Source organism: Ambystoma mexicanum (assembly GCF_040938575.1).
Source record: "Ambystoma mexicanum isolate Mex_15411 chromosome 12 unlocalized genomic scaffold, UKY_AmexF1_1 Mex_chr12_unloc.1, whole genome shotgun sequence".
Classification (NCBI taxonomy): domain Eukaryota; kingdom Metazoa; phylum Chordata; class Amphibia; order Caudata; family Ambystomatidae; genus Ambystoma; species Ambystoma mexicanum.
This window is the reverse complement of record NW_027182322.1, coordinates 5,310,019-5,316,079: the sequence shown is the minus strand read 5'-3', so window position 1 is coordinate 5,316,079 and position 6,061 is coordinate 5,310,019. Positions and strand designations below refer to the sequence as shown.

Below are 6,061 nucleotides of genomic sequence, written 5' to 3'. Positions count from 1 at the left end.
TGACCAATGCTCCTTCCTGTCTCGCCCGCATACATGGCTGCACGTTCACGCCTCCTCCTTCTCTCGGCTTCATACGGGGATCATATCTCCTCCCTGTCTCACCCTCATGCAGGGATGCATGACCAATGCTCCTTCCTGTCTCGCCCGCATACATGGATGCACGTTCACGCCTCCTCCTTCTCTCGGCTTCATACGGGGATCATATCTCCTCAATGTCTCACCCTCACTTCCAACATGTGTAACTTCTTGTTCTCTTTGACGTCTGGGGCATGGGTGGCTACTGCACAGCTCTAGATGTCGCCCACCTGCAAGGTGCTATGGAAAGCACTTTTCCACATTGGACGTGCTATATTAACCCCCTCTCCCCAAATACACTAAAAATAAAGAAATATATGTGCTTCCATAATGTCTACCTTCTAATGTTTCATATGTGTAAGCACATTGTCCTCCTCCTGACCACATTCTAAAACCGTGTGCAAATTGTTCCTTCCATAAACTGTCACTTCCTTGGCCCTTTATTTATAATGACTGTTATACTCTCTCTCTTTCCGCCACAGTATAAAAAAGCCTAGCACACTTCATGATTGGACTAAGAAATTCCTGTCATTTAGTTGGAAATGATTTTCCCATTATCCCCAAAAACTCCTCACTGTGTCTAAGAACGCTTTTTTTCACAGGACAATACAGATCAGATTGACTTGAAAGGTCCTTTCACGCGACTACAGAATGCCTCCCATTCCACTAAAAGATACTCCAGTGCCTACAATAGCCTAGGACTAGACTATGAGTCCCAATGTAGAAAGACCACAAGTCCACAGATATGCCTGTTTATTTAAACATCTGTATTATCATCAGCGTGTGACTGTAAAGGCGGGACCTCGCGCTCTCTGTAACGCGCTCCATTGGCAACATCAGTTAAATGTCGCTGGTTCAATCCCTCGCGGATGTTGTTTTTATTCCCATTTGTAACTGGGAAATACTGTCGCTGCAATACATATGTCTTAATCAAGCTAGTGGTTATTGACGTAAATGGCAGTGTTATAATGTTTCATGTACTGCAAATGTCACCACATAATGCGCTCTTAATTAGATTTGGTTGAAATACATTACAGTCACCCGATGAAAAAGTGTGCAGAGAGCATTAAAGAAACAAAAGGTTCATAACAGTAACAGGACATATCGAATTGTTTCAGTCCTCCACAGAGATTGCCAATGTATTAATGGAAATTCTAAAATATCTGCCCAACTGCCGTGACATTGCCTCACCGCAATGCCGTGACTCGGATTCGAACCGAGGTTGCTGCGGCCACAACGCAGAGTACTAACCACTATACGATCACGGCGAGCTACTTGGGCTACTACAATGTGACGTTCCACCTCTATCATAAGATGTAATCCATCTGTGATGTCATGACTCATGTTTGAATTAAAGTTTGGTTGTGATGTTATCCATGAGAATAAGTGGACACCTGATCCCCAGTCACTTATTTAAGATCTCAATAATCAAGTCAGAATCCAAATGAAAGTCATCAAAGTGGAGCCAATTAGAAATAATATAGTTACACAAACCTGGCAATGGTGCGGCAGCCAGGGCCGATAATGGCCCGCCAGCCTGAGAGCAGGAAAGTGTGAGAGCAGTGATGGTCTTGTGAGAGTTTACAGCTGTTATTGACCCTGTCCCCTTCCATTGCAGAGTTTTCTCCCTATAAGAAGTGCAGAGGCTCCCTCCGGGGTGCTAATAGTACATTTCTTTTTTTGCGCAGGAGAAGTGCTCTTCACCAATTGCACGTGCCAAATCACCCGAAGGCCACCACCATAAAATTCAGGCATTCATGTTCATGCGTCCTCCATGTTATGTCCTTATAAAGGGATGCATGTTCATGATGACTCCATGTCACACCTGCATACAAGGATGTATGTTCATGCCGCCTCGTTCTCTTGGCTTCATACAGGGATTTTATCTCCTCCCTGTCTCACCCTCATGCAGGGATGCATGACCAATGCTCCTTCCCTTCTCGCCTGCATACATGGATGCACGTTCACGCCTCCTCCTTCTCTCGGCTTCATACAGGGATCATATCTCCTCCCTGTCTCACCCTCATGCAGGCATGCATGACCAATGCTCCTTCCCGTCTCGCCCGCATACATGGATGCACGTTCACGCCTCCTCCTTCTCTCGGCTTCATACGGGGATCATATCTCCTCCCTGTCTCACCCTCATGCAGGGATGCATGACCAATGCTCCTTCCTGTCTCGCCCGCATACATGGATGCACGTTCACGCCTCCTCCTTCTCTCGGCTTCATACAGGGATCATATCTCCTCCCTGTCTCACCCTCATGCAGGCATGCATGACCAATGCTCCTTCCCTTCTCGCCTGCATACATGGATGCACGTTCACGCCTCCTCCTTCTCTCGGCTTCATACGGGGATCATATCTCCTCCCTGTCTCACCCTCATGCAGGGATGCATGACCAATGCTCCTTCCTGTCTCGCCCGCATACATGGCTGCACGTTCACGCCTCCTCCTTCTCTCGGCTTCATACGGGGATCATATCTCCTCCCTGTCTCACCCTCATGCAGGGATGCATGACCAATGCTCCTTCCTGTCTCGCCCGCATACATGGATGCACGTTCACGCCTCCTCCTTCTCTCGGCTTCATACGGGGATCATATCTCCTCAATGTCTCACCCTCACTTCCAACATGTGTAACTTCTTGTTCTCTTTGACGTCTGGGGCATGGGTGGCTACTGCACAGCTCTAGATGTCGCCCACCTGCAAGGTGCTATGGAAAGCACTTTTCCACATTGGACGTGCTATATTAACCCCCTCTCCCCAAATACACTAAACATAAAGAAATATATGTGCTTCCATAATGTCTACCTTCTAATGTTTCATATGTGTAAGCACATTGTCCTCCTCCTGACCACATTCTAAAACTATGTGCAAATTGTTCCTTCCATAAACTGTCACTTCCTTGGCCCTTTATTTATAATGACTGTTATACTCTCTCTCTTTCCGCCACAGTATAAAAAAGCCTAGCACACTTCATGATTGGACTAAGAAATTCCTGTCATTTAGTTGGAAATTATTTTCCCATTATCCCCAAAAACTCCTCACTGTGTCTAAGAACGCTTTTTTTCACAGGGCAATACAGATCAGATTGACTTGAAAGGTCCTTTCACGCGACTACAGAACGCCTCTCATTCCACTCAAAGATACGCCAGTGCCTACAATAGCCTAGGACTAGACTATGAGTCCCAATGTAGAAAGACCACAAGTCCACAGATATGCCTGTTTATTTAAACATCTGTATTATCATCAGCGTGTGACTGTAAAGGCGGGACCTTGCGCTCTCTGTAACGCGCTCCATTGGCAACATCAGTTAAATGTCGTTGGTTCAATCCATCGCGGATGTTGTTTTTATTCCCATTTGTAACTGGGAAATACTGTCGCTGCAATACATATGTCTTAATCAAGCTAGTGGTTATTGACGTAAATGGCAGTGTTATAATGTTTCATGTACTGCAAATGTCGCCACATAATGCGCTCTTAATTAGATTTGGTTGAAATACATTACAGTCACCCATGAAAAAGTGTGCAAAGAGCATTAAAGAAACAAAAGGTTCATAATAGTAACAGGACATATCGAATTGTTTCAGTCCTCCACAGAGATTGCCAATGTATTAATGGAAATTCTAAAATATCTGGCCAACTGCAGTGACATTGCCTCACCGCAGTCCCGTGACGCGGATTCGAACCAAGGTTGCTGTGGCCACAACGCAGAGTACTAACCACTATACGATCACGGTGAGCTACTTGGGCTGCTACAATGTGACGTTCCACCTCTATCATAATCTGTACTCCATCTGTGATGTCATGACTCATGTTTGAATTAAAGGTTGGTTGTGATGTTATCCATGAGAATAAGTGGACACCTGATCCCCAGTCACTTATTTAAGATCTCAATAATCAAGTCAGAATCCAAATGAAAGTCATCAAAGTGGAGCCAATTAGAAATAATATAGTTACACAAACCTGGCAATGGTGCGGCAGCCAGGGCCGATAATGGCCCGCCAGCCTGAGAGCAGGAAAGTGTGAGAGCAGTGATGGTCTTGTGAGAGTTTACAGCTGTTATTGACCCTGTCCCCTTCCATTGCAGAGTTTTCTCCCTATAAGAAGTGCAGAGGCTCCCTCCGGGGTGCTAATAGTACATTTATTTTTTTGCTCAGGAGAAGTGCTCTTCGCCAATTGCACGTGCCAAATCACCCGAAGGCCACCACCATAAAATTCAGGCATTCATGTTCATGCGTCCTCCATGTTATGTCCTTATAAAGGGATGCATGTTCATGATGACTCCATGTCACACCTGCATACAAGGATGCATGTTCATGCCGCCTCGTTCTCTTGGCTTCATACAGGGATTTTATCTCCTCCCTGTCTCACCCTCATGCAGGGATGCATGACCAATGCTCCTTCCCTTCTCGCCCGCATACAATGATGCACGTTCATGTCTTCTCGTTCTCTCGGCTTCATACGGGGATTTTATCTCCTCCCTGTCTCACCCTCAGGAAGGAATGCATGACCAATGCTCCTTCCCGTCTCGCCCGCATACATGGATGCACGTTCACGCCTCCTCCTTCTCTCGGCTTCATACGGGGATCATATCTCCTCCCTGTCTCACCCTCATGCAGGGATGCATGACCAATGCTCCTTCCTGTCTCGCCCGCATACATGGATGCACGTTCACGCCTCCTCCTTCTCTCGGCTTCATACGGGATCATATCTCCTCCCTGTCTCACCCTCATACACGGATGCATGACCAACGCTCCTTCCTGTCTCGCCCGCATACATGGATGCACGTTCACGCCTCCTCCTTCTCTCGGCTTCATACGGGGATCATATCTCCTCCCTGTCTCACCCTCATGCAGGGATGCATGAACAATGCTCCTTCCCTTCTCGCCTGCATACATGGATGCACATTCACGCCTCCTCCTTCTCTCGGCTTCATACGGGGATCATATCTCCTCCCTGTCTCACCCTCATGCAGGGATGCATGACCAACGCTCCTTCCTGTCTCGCCCGCATACATGGATGCACGTTCACGCCTCCTCCTTCTCTCGGCTTCATACGGGGATCATATCTCCTCCCTGTCTCACCCTCATGCAGGGATGCATGACCAATGCTCCTTCCCTTCTCGCCTGCATACATGGATGCACGTTCACGCCTCCTCCTTCTCTCGGCTTCATACGGGGATCATATCTCCTCAATGTCTCACCCTCACTTCCAACATGTGTAACTTCTTGTTCTCTTTGACGTCTGGGGCATGGGTGGCTACTGCACAGCTCTAGATGTCGCCCACCTGCAAGGTGCTATGGAAAGCACTTTTCCACATTGGACGTGCTATATTAACCCCCTCTCCCCAAATACAATAAAAATAAAGAAATATATGTGCTTCCATAATGTCTACCTTCTAATGTTTCATATGTGTAAGCACATTGTCCTCCTCCTGACCACATTCTAAAACTATGTGCAAATTGTTCCTTCCATAAACTGTCACTTCCTTGGCCCTTTATTTATAATGACTGTTATACTCTCTCTCTTTCCGCCAAAGTATAAAAAAGCCTAGCACACCTCATGATTGGACTAAGAAATTCCTGTCATTTAGTTGGAAATGATTTTCCCATTATCCCCAAAAACTCCTCACTGTGTCTAAGAACGCTTTTTTTCACAGGACAATACAGATCAGATTGACTTGAAAGGTCCTTTCACGCGACTACAGAACGCCTCTCATTCCACTCAAAGATACGCCAGTGCCTACAATAGCCTAGGACTAGACTATGAGTCCCAATGTAGAAAGACCACAAGTCCACAGATATGCCTGTTTATTTAAACATCTGTATTATCATCAGCGTGTGACTGTAAAGGCGGGACCTTGCGCTCTCTGTAACACGCTCCATTGGCAACATCAGTTAAATGTCGTTGGTTCAATCCCTCGCGGATGTTGTTTTTATTCCCATTTGTAACTGGGAAATACTGTCGCTGCAATACATATGTCTTA

The 6,061-nt window shown here is 46.4% G+C and overlaps 1 non-coding gene across 1 annotated transcript; it reads right to left on the bottom strand.

The window, feature by feature from the left end:
• Positions 1-1,271: 1,271 nt before the first annotated feature.
• TRNAH-GUG (transfer RNA histidin (anticodon GUG)) lies at positions 1,272-1,343 on the bottom strand. The gene has a single exon. It is a non-coding gene; the product is annotated as a tRNA-His (tRNA).
• Positions 1,344-6,061: the final 4,718 nt, after the last annotated feature.